Genomic DNA, 15961 nt, shown 5'->3' with positions numbered 1-15961 from the left:
AGATTTCTTGCTATGAATGTTTCCTGGCACATATATTGTACTTCGAAGGCTTTGTGTAGCAATAAACACAAATCCTACAAGTCGATTCATTGATCAAGCTCAAGTACATGTTATAAACTGTGTCCTTTGTTCTACCGTACTGTGCTGGAAACATCGACTTTAATATGTACAATTAAAATACAACATATAATTAATAGACATATTCCTGTTTCTGTACTCATTAGCCCGTGGCACTGGGAGTAATCCAGAGATTATCACCTTGGATATAATGTTCTTTAATCTATTTCCTAGCTCCTGAAACTCTGCCTGTGGGACCCCAACTCTTTTATTATCTGTGTAATTGGCTGCAACATGGACCGTTCCCTTTCCCCTCGCAGAATGTACAGTGATAATCTTTACCCTGGCACTAGGGAAGGAACATACTCACGCCAGTGGTTGCAGATAGGGCTGTAGCTCCCCCTGTCTATTGAATCCCTTTTTTAGTGTTATAATGTTTAAATAATTGAAAACGTTATTTTTATATTCATTTAAGCTCTTACGCTGGTAAATGCAGGCCTTACGTCTGCTTTTACCAGGCATAAGAATTTCATGGGTATTGACTCTGCAGCCCAACTCTCCGCCGCGAATGCCTTTTTCCAGTGGATGGCTACAATTTGTCAAGACGATTCTTGACAGATCGCAAGTTCCAGGGTTTCGTGCATGCCCTTCGTGCGTAAAAACCTGGATCTCAGGGGCCTATAAGGGCACGTACGCACCACGTACACACCCATCGGCACCGGAACATACGGGCTGTTATAATCCAACACGTGTGCAGTTTTGTCAGGAATACCAGCGAAGATATCCACAGGAATGCTCATATTGACTGGAGTAATATTTACCCCATATTCTCGAAACAATACTGTCAGTTTTCACAATTGGCCCAGTTATTCCGATCCCTACAGGTGGGTACGCGCTGTGTACCCACCTGCAGGGACATCGGAAACGCCTGTTTCAGGCATGCACAGCGCATGCGCTGAAAACCGGCATTTCCGATCTGTCAAGAATGGTCCTGACAGATCCTCCGGCTGCCCTGGAGAAAGGCCTCTGCGGGCGGATAGTTTCGGTTTTTGGAGACCCTCCGCCCGCAGAAAACCCTTACAACTCTTACGCCTGGTAAAAGCAGGCATAAGACCTGTTTTTACCAGGATAAGAGTTGAAAAAAGTTTTTTAAAATTTCCCTCTGATTTAAAAATTGCCCCGTAAAAAACTTGAATTATTTTATTCAAAAAGTTATATTTTTGTTTAAAGTATGTAATTTATTGTAATTTCAAGTCATTTAAAAAATGTGATTAAAAACTTTTTAATTTAAAGTTTTATTATGTTTTTCGGATGATCTCCACTCATTTTTGACAGGTCTTCCTGTCAAGTGTATGATGGGAGATTCCCGTCTTTGATTAGCTCCCCGTGGCCCACGTGATCCCAGGGACGCTGCGAAATTCATGCACCTCTGGAATACGTGGGCCCTGCGCACTGGAGTTTGGAGAGGCCCAGGAGTGGAAGCGTGTGCTTCCCGGGAACCCTCAGGTAAGGGCGTAGATTTTTCCAGACCGCAGGCCTCCGCCTGTGGGAAGCCTGGGCTTGGAAAATACAGCCAATTATTTGTTTATGGGATGTGGGTGTCGCTGGTAAGGACAGCATTTATTGCCCATCCCTAATTGCCCTTCAGAAGGTGGTGGTGAGCCGCCTTCTTGATCTGCTGCAGTCAATGTGGTAAAGGTACTCCCACAGTGCGATTAGGGAGACAGTTGCAGGATTTTGACCAAGTGACAATGATGGAACGGCGTTATATTTCTAAGTCAGGATGGTGTATGACTTGGAGGGGACCTTGGAGGTGGTGGTGTACCCATGCACCTGCTGCCCTTGTCCTTCTAAGTGGAAGAGGTCGTGGGTTTGGGAGCTGCTGCCGAAGAAGCCTTGGTGAGTTGCTGCAGTGCATCTTGTAGATGGTACACACTGCAGCCACGGTGTGCCGGTGGTGGAGGGAGTGAATGTTTATGGTGGTGGATGGGGTGCCAATCAAGCGGTCTGCTTTGTCTTGGATGGTGTCGAGCTTCTTGAGTGTTGTTGGAGCTGCACTTACCCATTCACTTGTGTATTAAATTGGGGTAGAAATTCAGTTTAAAAGTAAAACTGATTTTTTATGTCAATGTGACTTGAATCGCCTCAAACGACATTATGATATCGTCCAGTGCTTAATGGGTGAAAATATATCGTTTCAATGCACAGAATTGTACAGCAGCAAGGCAATATAGAATCTTTAACAATTAAAGTGAACAAATCCTTCTTCATATTTCACTGTCAAACTATCTGCTAGTATGTGTGAGGTTTATTGATTTCAGTGGTATATGTTACAGATTCCTGGTAAACCAAGTGCTGTAGCAATGTGTAGATCAATATTGTCCAGGATAACTGGAACCTCTGGTCAGTTTAGGGCATTTGGTTTAATTACTCATCAGCAGAGATAGATTTGAGTTGTGTTTAATTTGACCTATCACAGATTGCGACATCAATATGCGTTGTTAATGCAGATCAGTGTTGACATCACCTGCCCAACCCTCCTTCCCAGGAAACTCCTCACCCAAAAATATTTGTTTGGGGTTCATATTACACCTCGGACGGTTATCTAAAAGGAACTAGATCTTGTGATAATCAAAACTGGAAATTATATATATTACTTTCACATACATAGGCCCATATTTTCCGGTGCCTACCATGGTTTGTATGCATCCATAAGGGCCCCACAAGTTTCGGGTTGTTTTCTTGACAGAATGTAGCCATCCGTGGAAAAAAGGGCATCTGTTGGTGGAGAGTTGGGCTATTTGCGCAACTACTGCCCAGAGAATGCCTGTGAATCCTCTTGACAGATCATCCGCCTGCCCAAGAGAAGGGAATCCGCGGGCAGAGTAGCGCTTTCTGCACAACTTCCGCCCAACTTTAAATATCTTTGCCAGGTAAAAGAAACATAGAAACATAGAAGATAGGAGCAGGAGTAGGCCATCCGGCCCCTCGAGCCTGCTACGCCATTCAATGCGATCATGGCTGATCATCCAAATTCAGTACCCTGTCGCTGCCTTCTCCCCATACCCTTTGATCCCTTTAGGCTTAAGAAATATATCCAACACATTTTTGATTATATTTAATGAATTGGCCTCAACTGCCTTCTGTGGTAGAGAATTCCACAGGTTCGCCACTGTCTGGGTGAAGCAATTCCTCCTCATCTCTGTCCTAAATGGCTTACCCCTTATCCTTAGACTGTGACCCATGGTTCTGGACTCCCCGACCACCGGGAACATACTTCCTGCATCTGGTTTGTCTAGTCCTGTTAGAATTTTATAAGTTTCAATGAGATCCCCTCTCATTCTTCTAACCTCCTGCGAGCACAAGCCCAATCGACCCAATCTCTCCTCATACGTCATTCCTGCCATCCCAGGTATCAGCCTGGTGAATCTTCGCTGCACTCCTTCCATGGCAAGAACATCCTTCCACTGATAAGGCGACCAAAACTGCACACAATACTCAAGATGTGGCCTCACCAAGGCCCTGTACAACTGCAGCAAGACATCCTTGTTCCTGTACTCAAACCCTCTCACTACGAAGGCCAACATACCATTTGCCTTCTTAACCACCTGCTGCACCTGCATGCTTACCTTCAGCGACTGGTGCACAAGGACGCGCAGGTCTCGTTGCAGTTCTCCTTCTCCCAATCTATTGCCATTCAGATAATAATCTGCCTTCCTGTTTTTGACACCAAAGTGGATAACCTCGCATTTATCCATGTTATATTGCATCTGCCATGCTTCTGCCCAATCACCCAGCCTGTCCAAATCATACTGGAGTTTCTCGGCATCCTCCTCACAGCACACACGCCCACCCAGCTTTGTGTCATCTGCAAACTTGGAGATATTACATCTAGTTCCCTCGTCCAGATCATTAATATATATTGTGAATAGCTGGGATCCAAGGACCGATCCCTGCGGTACCCCACTAGTCACTGCCTGCCACTCGGCAAAAGAGCCGTTTATTCCAACTCTTTGCTTTCTGTCTGCCAACCAGTTCTCTATCCAAGTCAATACCTTGCCCCCAATCCCATGTGCCTTAACTTTACACGTTAATCTTTTATGTGGGACCTTATCGAAAGCGTTTTGAAAATCCAAATACACCACATCCACTGGTTCTCCCTTATCTATTTTACGAGTTACATCCTCAAAAAATTCCAATAGATTAGTTAAGCACGATTTACCTTTTGTAAATCCATGTTGACTTTGTCCGATCCGGTCACTGTTTTCCAAGTGCTCTGCTTTTAAGGCGTAAGGCCTGCTTTTACATGCATAAGAGTTAAAAAAAAAAGAAACAAACTTTTTTCACTGATTAAAAATACTTAAAAAAATGTACGTTTATTTTTTGACCCGTAAAAAAAAAATTATTTTTTTCAAAAAATTAAATTTTTGTTCAAAATATTTAATTTAATGTAATTTTAATTAATTTTAAACAGGTGATTGAAAAAGGTATTTCATGTTTTACTGTGTTTTTAAGTGATGCCCATTCATATATTTGACAGATCTGTGCGTAGCGACCTGTCAAAAGTGTGAAGGGGATTCCTTTCTTTGATTGGTTCCCCATGGTCCACGTGATCCCAGGGAACTGCATGCGCCCCTGGGATACCTGAGCCTCTGCGCATTTGTTAGAGTAGAGGCCCAGGATCGCAAGTCTCGGGACCTTAGGAGCCAACAGGTAAGTTCATAGATTTTTTCTGATCGGAGGCATCCGCCAGCACAAAGCCTCCGATCCGAAATTCAGGCCCCATAAGCATGAATGGGGTTCAGAGGTCGAACGCATATGCCGGAGAGGCAGCGCGTGCGCCTGGAACTTACGTTTTTTCCTCAGGTTTCTCCAGGAGGGTAAGTCTCTAGCTGTTGCCCTTTTAAAAAGCAGGCGCAAGGCCTGCTTTTAACAAGGTAAGTGGTGATTTAATTAAAATTAAAACATTTTTTTCACAGGTTTATTATTTTTAAATACTTTAAAGAAAGGTAAGTTTATTTTTAGCCCCTTTAGCAAATGTAATTAATTTTTTCAAAAATTTAAATTATTGTTTAAATAGTTATTTTATGTAATTTATAGTTATTTTAAAATGTGATTTAAAAATTTTTTATTTGAAGTTTTAGTGATATTTTGGGGCTTATAGTATTTATAGTTTTGACAGCTCCTCCTGTCAATTTTATGAATGGACATTTCTGTGCTACCATTGGCTCTCCATGGCCCATGTGATCCCAGGGGACGCTTCAAACTAACTGCGCCCCGGGATACGCAAGCACTGCGCGCCAGCAGTTGGAGGAGGCCCAGGATCAGAATCCCACGCGGGCCCACAGCTCAACGGCTGGCGCGCTAGGTAAGTGCAGTTCAGGGGCTTGCACCCGCGAAGCCTCTGACCCAAATTTCTTGGCCGTGTACTCACCCGGAGGGACAGCGGAAATGCCGGTTTCAGGCACGCACTGCGCATGCGCTGGAAACAGGCATTTCCAATCTGTCAAGAAAGCTCTTTACAGATCCTCTGGCTGCCCTAGAGAAGGGATTCTGCGGGCGGAGAGTTCCGCTTTTTGGTGGCCCTCCGCCCGCAGAAAACAATTACAATTGGTGTGCCTGGTAAAAGCAGGCGTATTAGGCCTGCTTTTACCAGGATAACAGTTGAAAAAAGTAAAAAAAAAATTCCCATTGATTTATCATTTAAAAATACTTTAAAGAAAGGTAAGTTTATTTTTAGCCTCGTTAAAACTTTTAATTATTTTTCCAAAAATTTAAATTTTTGTTTAAAATAGTAAATTTATGTAATATCAAGTCATTTTAAAAATGTGATTAAAAAAAAATTATTTGAAGTTTTACTATGTTTTTGGGGGTGATCTCCATTCATATGTTTGACAGGTCTTCCTATCAAGTGTATGTAGGGATATTCCCTTCTGTGATTGGCTCCCCATGGCCCACGTGATCCCAGGGACACTGCGAACTAGCTGCGCCTCTGGGATACGTGGGACGTGGGCCCTGCGCACCGACAGTTTGGAGAGGCCCAGCAGCGGAACTCTGCGCGTCCCGGGAGCCCTCAGGTAAGGGCGCAGATTTTTCCAGATCGCAGCACTCCGCCCGCGGGAGGCCTGCGATCGGAAAATCTGGGCCATTAGCAGGCATGAGCGGTGCGTTCAATTGACTCTTGGATATCCATATTTCCAGCAGGGGTCACTGGGTAGCTAGCAGGAGTGGGAACTCAAGCCGATTTCCATCCTTAAGGAAATTGTATTAACGTTGAAGCCAATTATCGTAACTTTGTCCAAGAGTTTCCACTTTGGGCGCAATCGGCGATCCGGGTGCAAAATTGCGCCCAAAGTGTTTTTTTTTTCTCGCGTTTCTCCTCAAACTCATTTGTATATTGCCCAACGGAAAACCTGCAATGAAGCAGCGCAATCGGGCAGCGTTTTAGAACATTAAAAAATAGATTTAAGAGTGGAAACTTAGTGCAGTTTGATTAATACAGCTGAAAATGGGGTTATCACAAAAAATAACCATTTTTAATCACAGTGTTAATCCACAACCTGTGAGTTACCGAATTTAAATGGCTGAAAATGAATTAAGAAAATGCTGAACCATTTGCTAGTTATATTGGGTTACACCATTCAGTTTCTTACTAAATTGGAAGAAAAATTACATTAGAAAGCTTTTAAAATGTACTTATTAGTATCCTTAAGCGGAAGTGCTAGCTTAAACTTTCGAGCCTCCTCGAAGGGCTGCAAACGAGCGCAATTAGCAGAAATTCTCAAAGGTGATTAAGTCATCCTGGGGGCTGTAGCCAGTTTTGTGGGCGGGGTCCCAATTCTAGTACAATGTCTAAACAAGTGCAAAAGGTTGCGGAAACTCCTTTTACGGGGATGTAATTTGCGCTAAAATTCCCCAAGCTTTTGCGCGGATTGGGCCGATTTTGGGTGGATTGCGCCAAAAAAACCCAGCGAAACTGAACAGAAACAACACGCTCCTATCAGCTACCCAACTGAGATCACTGAACTCGGGAGCGAGTTCAACATTTCCCACTATATCCCTGGTTATCGGCCCCACTTGGTTCTGGTTTTCGAGGCTCCGCACCCGCTAACACACCATTTTCCTGATCCTATTTCATTTTCTTGTTGATTGAGTTTATGCTGTTCATGTACCGTTTGAGTTCCTTTTTGCCGTACATACTTTGCAACATGCTATGTACATGCCAACAGAAAATACTAGAAATACTCAGCAGGTCAGGCAGCATCTGGAGCGAGAAAGGTAAGGTTAACTTTCAGATTGATGAACATTTGTCAGAACCCGGAATAGGAGAGAAGATAAATTGAATAGGATAAAATAGATAAAGCGTAGCTGATTAAAGGTTGGCAGCGCTCAAAATAGAAATGTCACCCAGTCTAGATGGGATTCATCCGAGGTTGCTGAGCGAAGTAAGAGTAGCAATTGCGGATGCTCTGGTTGGTGCTGGAGGACTGGCGACCTGCAAATGTTACATCTCTGTTCAAAGAAGGGGAGAGGGATACATCCAGCAAATAAAGCGCAGTCAGCCTGAAGGCGGAGGTGGGGAAACTTTTAGAATCAACAATGGGCTGAATTTTTACTTTGAAGAGTGTGTGGGTCTCTGATGGTGTGGGCAGCAAAAGGTGTTGAAGTTGACAGTGTGTCGGGAGGCTGGCTTCAGCCCGTCATCTTCCACCTTTAACTCGGGCGCGTTGGTCAGCAGAGACCTGCTCGGGAGAGGTGGGTGACCTAAGTAAAGCAGTTTAGAGCTCGTTCAGCGAATATTAAAAGCCTTTTTAATCCGATGTTGCAGCTTTGTTGGCTGTCCACTGGATTCCCGGGCTTGCTGAACCTCGCCAGTGAAAGCAAGGTGAGAGCAGAGCGGCCATTGTGGGAGTTGAACAATTGACAGTTAAAAAAAATCACATACTCACAGCTTACACCTGCTTCCTTGCTGACACCATTTGTGCTGAGAGTTTGCTTTCAGGAGTTTGCAGGCGATTTCTACAACTTAGGAAATCAGTCTCACTACATTGGAAGTCACTCTTACGACATTGGAGGAATGTGCCTCTGATATCCACTTTACCTGGTAACTATCAAACCAGCATGGGTGCAGCTTATGCTGTTTGACGTTGGACCTCAGATTCGGACCAAGATGAGCCCCAGCAGCAACAACACCAGCAACACCAGCAGAAGCAACAGCAACAGCAGCCTTCACCTCACCAATCTGCCGCTCCACAGGAGAGAGGGGATGAGCAAAGGGGTGCACACTGCAGGAGGCAATACCTCCAACACAGGGCATATAGGCCACCTCCAACGTGATCCCTCCACCAAACACATCTTCCCCTCACCTCCCCTTTCACCATTCCGAAGGGACCGCTCCCTCCGCGACACCCTGGTCCACTCCCCTATCACCCCAATCACCTCTTCCCCTTCACCCATCAACTTCCCGTGCAAGCGCAGGAGATGCAACGCATGCCCTTATACCACCTGCTTCCCACTGTCAGGGGCCCCAAACATCACTTCCACGTGAAACAGCGATTTACTTGTACTTCTTGCAATTTACTATAATGTACTCGATGCTCACGATGGGGTCTTCTGTACATTGGGGAGACCATACGCAGATTGGGTGACCTTTTGCAGAACACCTCCATTCAGTCTGTAAGGGTGACCGGGAGTTTCTGGTCGCCTGTCACTGTCATTCTCCACTGCACTCCCACTCAGACCTCACCGTCCTAGGCCTCTTAAATTGTTCCACTGAAATTCAAAGTAAGCTCGAAGAACAGCACTTTGTCTTTTGATTAGGCACTTTACAGACTTCTGGACTCAACAATTTCAGACCATAACATCGGCCCCTATCATGTATATTTTTTTCCACACTTCTTTTTTGTTTATTTGTGTTTTATTTTCTTCGCTCCCACTGAAATGGACACTTCATACACGGGCACGGACTGTTCCAAGAAAGGCACAGAATGTTCCAACACGTACCCAGACATTCCTACGCAGACCCAGACTGCTCCTACAGAGACCCGGACATTCCTATGCAGACCGAGCCAGCTCCCATACAGACCCAGACATTCCTACAAAGACCCAGACAGCTCCTACACAGACCCAGGACATTCTTACACAAATCCAGAGAGCTCCTCCACAGACCAAGATATTCCTACACAGACCCAGACATTCCTACACAGATCCTACACAGATCCAGACATTCATACACAAATCCAGACACCTCCTGCACAGACCTAGACATTCCTACCCCGAGCCAGACCGCTCTTAAAAAGACCCAGTCATTCATACACAAATTCAGGCAGCTCCTGCACAGACCCAGACATTCCTACGCGGGCCCAGACATCTTCTTCATAGAAATCAAAGCAAAATGCAGCTGATGCTGGAAATCTGAAATAAAAGCAGTAAATGCAGGATATACTGAGCAGGTCCGGCAGAATCTGTGGAGAGAGAAACAGTTAATGTTGCTGTTTGATTGCCTTTCGTCAGCTTCTTCGTATACCCTGGTTGCTCCTACACAAACCTAGAAATAACCTACACTGACTCAGATATAACATACAGAGCCATGCAATTGCTACCCTGATACAGACAGCCCTTACACAAACCCAGATATAATATACAGATCCAGACAGCTCCTACCCTGACACATTCAGCTCTTACACAGACCCAGATATAACATACAGGCCCAGAAAGCTCCTACCCTGACAAAGACAGCTCGTACACAGACTCAGATATAACATACAGAGACAGATAGCTCCTACCCTGACACAGACAGCTCTTACACACACTCAGATATAACATACAGAGACAGATAGCTCCTACGCTGACACAGACAGCTCTTTCACAGATATAACATACAGAGCCAGACAGCTCCAGCCCTGACATATACAGCTCTTACACAGACACAGGTAGCTCAACCACAGACCCAGTAAGATCTTACACAGGCCCAGGAAGTTTCTAGGAAGACTTGAACAACTCCTGCACACACCATGACCTTTAACTCGGGCTGTTGCTACAAGGACACAGATATGCCCAACAGAGGCCCAGCCAGCAGGTGGGATCAGAGAATTCAGCTTAGATAATTCAGCTTAGACCAGAGATGAAGCCTGGACCTCCGCTGTTCTTTAGGCTCAGTAACTCACCAAATAAGATCAGCAAACACACCACAAGCCGTGCAATGATCCTGGGCCCATCCTGCTCTGTATGATGCTCAGTACCACACCGGGTGATATCTGCTAACTCAGCACAAACCGGGGATGTATAAAGAGAGTTTACTGAATTGGATGGCTCAGTAGCACACATCATGAGGTGATCTAACACACCACAGGCCGGTGATGAAGCCTGGGCCCATCCTGCTTTGTGCGGCTCAATATCATGCCGGGTGAGATCAGCTGATGAAGCACAGGCCAGTGTCGGAACATCGGCCCTTCTTACTTTCTGTAGAGCCCGGCAGCACACTTGGTGAGATAATCGATCTCAGTGCAGGCAGAAATGAAACCTGGGACTTTCCATCGCGCCTGTGCTGCCTCTTTGTTAGAACTCTCCATTAGTTCCAATACCCTGATATTTTTATATAGCCATGTAAAGATTTCCCACCCAGTATTAATCCAATTTCCTTTTGAAAGTTATTATTGAATCTGCTTCCACCATCCTTTCAGGCCGTGCATTCCAGATCACAACAACTCGCCGTATGAAGCAATGTCGCCTCTGGTTCTATTACCAATGAGATTCAATTTGTGGTTTCTGGTTACCGACACTTCTGCCACTGGAAACAGTTTCTCCTTATTTACGATGTCAAAACCGTTCATGATTTTGAACACCTCTGTCAAATCTCCTCTTCGCCGTCTCTGCTCTACACAATCCCAGCTTCTCTAGTCTCTGCACATAACTGAAGTCCCTCATCCCTGGAACCATTCCAGTAAATCTCTTCTGTTCATTTCTTCCCTCTCATAAATAATTGCAATGAAATGTTTATAAAGAGAAGCACGAACATAATAAAAAGAAAAGCGAAATAAATACTGAGCAAAATCGATGTGAATGTTCGGAAGGTGAAAAAATCAGAAAATCTGAGTTTTATTATCGATCAATGAGAGGAATCCATCGCTCTCTCGGGCTTGTGTGGGTCAGTTTACTGATAACCTGGGAAATGAGAGGAAGCTGGTTCATGGTTTGCAGAACAAGACGGGCTCCTGGGGCGGAGCCAACAGCTGTCACTCTGCATTAACAGACAGAGAGGGTGAACGTGGGTGTGGGCCCGACTTGCTCCGTCGGTCGAGCATGCGTCTCTTAATCTCAGGCTCGTGGGTTCGAGTCCTACGTTGGACGGTTGTGTTATTTTAGTTCTTAGGCTGATTTCACAGGCGGTCACCAGATCTGAATTCCTGCAGTGAGTTCAGGGAGTGTTTGACATCAACGAAATTCAGCAGCGGTATCAGAAAATCTCTCCCTGATTCGGGAGACTTATCTCTCCAGCATCTCGATGCTGAACATTGAACTTCATAGAATTTCCTCTGCAGCTCGGGGTTAGTGTGCTCTGTAAATGTTACAAAAAAGCCTTCAGTGTTTTTCACTCCGTGTCCAACCCTGTGAGGTCTCCTTGGTGTGTCAGCTTTCTGTGTTTATAAACACTTCAGCAGATCATTAACATAACCTGAGCTCCGAGATCTGGTCGGGACCCATTCCTCCGGAGTGAGGAATGAGCGGAGTCCACCCGGGGTTAGATTTTCTTCCAAAAGTTTAAAACGAAGCTTCATTAACGAGGGGCCAGAATAGCTCAGTTGGGAGAGCGTTCGATTGAAGACCCTAAGGTCTCTGGTTTCGGCCGTTTTTAGTTATTGCGTGTCTTTTTCTTTCGTCCTATTCTCGAACTGAATGATTTACACTGAAGTTACTTATCCGCCACTGAAGTATTGGGTTGGAATAGAGATAAATCAAGGATGGGAAATATTTATATTTTCTGTATTTAGATTTGTTTCCCTATCTCCTTCAACCCGTTTTTCTGATTTTCTCTCTCTCTCTGTCGGGTGAACATTTGATTTGATGCATTTGTCATAAACTGATGCTATACAGCTATAAAATTATGATATTGGGGGGCTTTAATTACCCAAATATCGATAGGGATAATGCTAGGTTAAAGGGAAAGGGCGGGAAGGAATTTCTGAAATCTGTTCAGGAGATTTTCCTTGACCAATATATTCTTGGCCCAACTAGGAAGAAAGCATTTCTGGATCTGGTGCTGTGGAATGAGGTGGGGCAGGTCGACTAAGTGTCTGTGGGAGAACACTTGGGTATGAGTGATCATCGTATCATAAGATCTCGATTAGCAATGGAGAGGAGCAAGGAACAATCTAGAGGGGATCTTGTAAAGTGGAATAGTGCTAACTTCAATGGGATGCGAAAGGATCCAGCCAGGATAAAATGGAGCCAAAGACAGACAGGAAAAACTTTAACGGAACAATGGGTGATCCTTAAGGAGGAAACGTTCCAAGTACAGGCTAGTTACATTCCAACAAGTGGGACAAGTAAGGGAACCAAAGCAAGGGCCCCTTGAATGACGAGGGAGATAGAGAAGATGATGAAACAAAAAGGAGGGTGTACGATGAATGACAGGTGCATTCTTCAAGGGAGAACCAGAACAAATACAATCAGTTGAGAGGGGAAGTGAAGATGAAAATAATATTGGCAAAAAGAGCATGAGTAGAATGGCGGTTAATATAAAAGGGAACTCAAAAATCTTCTACCAGCATGCAAACAGTAAGTGGGTTGTAAGACGCGAGGTGGGGCCTGTTACGGACAAAGAAGGTGATATATGCTTAGATGCACAGGAAAGGCTAGAATACTCAGTGAGTACTTAGTATCAGTGTTTACTAAGGAGGTGGATGCTGACAAAATATCGGTTGAAGCGGAAATCCTTTTTACACAACGAGTGGTGATGACCTGTAATTCGCTGCCGACGCAAGTGGTGGAAGTGGAGACACTCAATGTTTTCAAGGGGAGACTCGATAGGATCTTGAGGGATATAAACTTGCAGGGCTATGGGGATAGAGCGGAGGAATGGGATGGACTGGATTGCTCTACACAGAGCCGGCCCCAACTCGATGTGCCGAATGTCCTCCTGCTGTGCCGTTATGACTTTGGCACATCTTGGGGCGGTCAGGCACGCTCTGTCTATCTGTGCCTGCTTGTGACCATTAACGTGAACAGGCCGCGAGTTAAACGTTCATCAGCCAAACCGAGGAAAGACAAATAAAAGGAAAGATGTGTTGCAAAGGTGCAATGGATGTTATTCAAAATAATTTCCCCGTGGCATTTTGTGTGGATTTAATTTTGTAAAGTTTGGATTTTGCATGCTACGAATATTATAACAAACCGTAATACAACAACAACTTGAATATATATATAGTGCCTTTCACAGAATCAGAGAATAGAATGGTTACAGCACGGAAGAAGGCCATTCGGCACGTCGAGCCCGTGACGGCTCTCAGCAAGAGCTCTTCAGCTAGTCCGACGCTCCCGCCCTTTCCCCGTAGCCCTGCAAAATAGAGGTATAGAGTACAAAAGCGTGGAAATTATGATGATCCTGTATAAAACATTGATTCGGCTCCAACTGGAGTATTGTGTCCAATTCTGGGCACGAAAATTTAGACAGGATGTGAAGACCTTAGAAATGGTACAGAGAAAGATTTACAAGAATAATTCTAGGGATGAGGGACTTCAGTTACGTGGATAAACTGGAGAAGCTGCGGTTGTTCTGCTTGGAGCAGAGAAGTCTGAGAAGAGATTTGACAGAGGTGTTCAAAATAATGAGCGTCTGGACAAGTAGATATAGTGAAACTGTTCCCATTGGCAGAAGTGTCGAGAACCAGAGGGGGCGCATTTAGGGTGATTGGCAAAAGAACCAAAGGCGACATAAGAACAAACTTTGTTTACACAGCGAGTGGTTAGGATGTGGAAAGCACTGCCTGAAAAGGTGCTGGGACTACTGCCTGGGCTCTCGGAGTGCGAGAGGCGGAAGCAGCAGCAGCCAGACCGCCTCAACAACAGCGCAGGATCCCCGCTCTCTAATCCAGCCGAAGCAAAGCTGGCAGTCCCGGCCTGAGCCGTGTCTGGGAACCGATGAACATTGTGGCTACAAGAGCTGGTCAGAGGCTGGGCATTCTGTGGCGTGTGTCGCACCTCCTTACTCCCCTAAGCCGTTCCACCATCTACAAGGCACAAGTCATGTGTGTGATGGAATACTCTCCACTTGCTTGGATGTGTGCAGCTCCAACAACACTCAAGAAGCTGGACACCATCCAGGACAAAGCAGCGCGGTTGATTGGCACCCCATTCACCATCTTAAACATTCACTCACTCCACCACCGGCGTACCGTGACTGCAGTGTGTACCATCTACAAGATGCACTGCAGCAACTCGCCAAGGCTTCTTAGGCAGCACCTCCCGAACCCCTGAATTCTTCCACCTCGAAGGACAAGGGCAGCAGGAGCACGGGAATACCATCACCTCCAGGTTCCCCTCCAAGTCACACACCATCGTCATTTGGAAATATATCGCCGTTCCTTCATTATCACTTGGTTAAAATCCTGGATCTCCCTCTCTAACAGCAATGTGGGAGTACCTTCAACACACGGACGGCAGCGGTTCCAGAAGGCGGCTCACCACCACCTTCTCAAGGCCAATGAGGGATGGGCAATAAGTGCTGGCCTTGTCAGCGATGCTCACATTCCAGGAAGGAATAAAAAGAATAGCATTGCCACGCACGATACCGCTTAACAAAGGGATTGTTGATGAAGATTATGACTCACTAGATGCTGCTTGACCTAATCAATGCTTCTTATATCATATATTTTTATTTTGAACTTTGCAGCGAGCATTTCTTTGGTAAAACCGGAAAATAAACATAATTGTGGCAGCGGTGGGATGAACCCACTCCCCCGAAAAGACTGAAAATTAAATCCAGCGCCTTAGAACGCTCAGCCACGCTAGCGCATCATTGCTATCTCACTTCTGATGCTGGTGACTGACAACTGAAAGCTGACTTTCCTGTTGCTTTTGCTTTGGGTCCAGGGATTTGCATTGAGAAAGAAGGAAAGAAAAGATCTCTCTGCGCTGTGTTCACGGGGCGCGGTGGTTGAGAGGTTAAGGAGCTGGACCGTTAATCGACTCCGCTCTACACGCCTGGTTTCGAATTCTAGCGTTGTTGCATTTCAGACTAGATCTTTTTTTCATTACTTCAACACATCCAAGGCTCCTGCATTTGAGTGCCATCTTTGCCCAATCCGCAGTGGGGAGTTTTGCTTTGCTGCCTCGCTCTATATTCTCAAATCAGCAAGGTCGCCATTCCCGCCCAAACTGTTCCTTGCACGGAGGTGTTGAAATTGTAAGTTATGACCCACGTGAAGTATCAGTCAAAGTGGACAGTGATGTCCTGGTAAAATGAATATTTCTCCACAGATGCTGCCTGAGCTGCTGAATATTTCCATCTTTTTCTGCTTTTAATTTTGTGCTTTCACTATAGCAGTTTACCTGACAACACAAAACTTGCCTCAAGGGCGGAGCTCCAAGCAAAACGTTTCGGTGCTCTTCTCACACACAAAGTCCACTTAACTTTCCTACACATGCTGTGAAGTCAGCCGGTTCCGGCCACATTGTCCTGAGCCACGGCATTCCAAACACTCTTTGCACCTGGTATCAGGGAGTCTAAAAGTTTCTCAGAGTGGATTGCGATAGCAAAGGTGAGCTCAGAGGGTGTGAGGGAATTGAAGGGTTCCTGAGATAGTATCAAGGGGGTATGAGGGCTTTGAGTGGATACCAGAGAGAGTAGTGGACTCTGTGGAGGTATCAGGGAGGTTAACAGACTCTCGGCATGTATCAGAGCGCG

Source organism: Somniosus microcephalus, chromosome 6, assembly GCF_052327205.1.
Source record: "Somniosus microcephalus isolate GS21.2 chromosome 6, FLI_Smic_1.0, whole genome shotgun sequence".
NCBI classification, from domain to species: domain Eukaryota; kingdom Metazoa; phylum Chordata; class Chondrichthyes; order Squaliformes; family Somniosidae; genus Somniosus; species Somniosus microcephalus.
Note: the sequence above shows the minus strand (reverse complement) of the source record.